Raw genomic sequence first — 1,111 nt, 5'->3', positions numbered from 1 at the left:
GGGCTTTCCCACAGCAGCTTATGGCATCGCAAGGTAGTCCCTCCATGAAAAAGTTGGGTACCTTTAAGTCACTAAGTGAAGACAGTTCATTGAATGCAGCAGAGTGCTCTGAGTCAACACAAGACTCTCTTACAAAAGTTCAAGAAAGCTGGGTACCTTTAAGTCATTTAAACACTAAAATATAGTTGAAGACAAACGAGCCTTGCAAAAAGTTTTATAGTAAAATAATGCGTTTGCCGGGAGTCGAACCGGGTCTATTGCTTGGAAGGCAATTATCCTAACCGTTGGACTACAAACGCAACAGTTTTGAAATTATGTTTTCCTTTTACTTCCGTATACCAAATTAACCAGATATAATCAAACATGCGAAATTATATTCAATTTAAATCAATTTATCTAAATACATGAATGCGGTTTAGCCTCTAAAGTGGTCATAGTCAAGGCTAAAAATTTTGACACGATAAATATATCATATGGGCCGCCTCCCTGAAACAACCTTTTCAAGATAGGGAAATTTTGGAAGAAATTACTAAAAGAATGAATGATGTGTTAGGTTCGAAGTAGTGATACCGTGAGATACCCCTTCTCACGTATCAAGGTGTATATAGATGTTTGAAGTTTGAACCTTCGACACAGGAGAGGGTTCTCATCACTACAAACTTTTTTGTTATGCTTGGTTTGCTCAAACCAAAATACTTTATTGACACCACAAAGGGATAACATCACATGAGAACTATTTCAAGCAAAATTTGGAGTCTCTACTCAGACCGATAACCCAGTCACAATCAATCTATAATCCATCAAAATAAACATTGAACCGGACTGATCCAAAATGATCTAAAGTATTTATGAAATTGAATTGAATCTTGTCTATTTGCAATGAATTTATATTAAACTAAATCGAATTTGATCAAATTCGGTCCAATTGACACGGAAACTGATGGAGGGTGACTTGGCCCGACCTTACAACGGGGGGACACATGGACATGACTCGACATAAGTGACAACTCAGCGTAATGAGTTTGCTACCACTCCAGCATAACGAGCTCGTTACAACCGTGTGACAGCTCGCCACAAATGGCAGCTCGCTCAAGGTAATACTACACTACCT

At 38.3% G+C, this 1,111-nt stretch overlaps 1 non-coding gene across 1 annotated transcript; it reads right to left on the bottom strand.

Annotated features, from left to right (window-relative positions):
• Nucleotides 1-228: 228 nt before the first annotated feature.
• On the bottom strand, nucleotides 229-299 carry TRNAG-UCC (transfer RNA glycine (anticodon UCC)). The gene has a single exon. It is a non-coding gene; the product is annotated as a tRNA-Gly (tRNA).
• Nucleotides 300-1,111: the final 812 nt, after the last annotated feature.

The sequence above is a fragment of the Nelumbo lutea genome, chromosome 2, assembly GCF_056320005.1.
Source record: "Nelumbo lutea isolate HS-2025 chromosome 2, American lotus-T2T, whole genome shotgun sequence".
NCBI lineage: Eukaryota > Viridiplantae > Streptophyta > Magnoliopsida > Proteales > Nelumbonaceae > Nelumbo > Nelumbo lutea.
The sequence above is the reverse complement of the archived record's forward strand: the minus strand, read 5'-3'. Positions and strand labels throughout refer to the sequence as shown.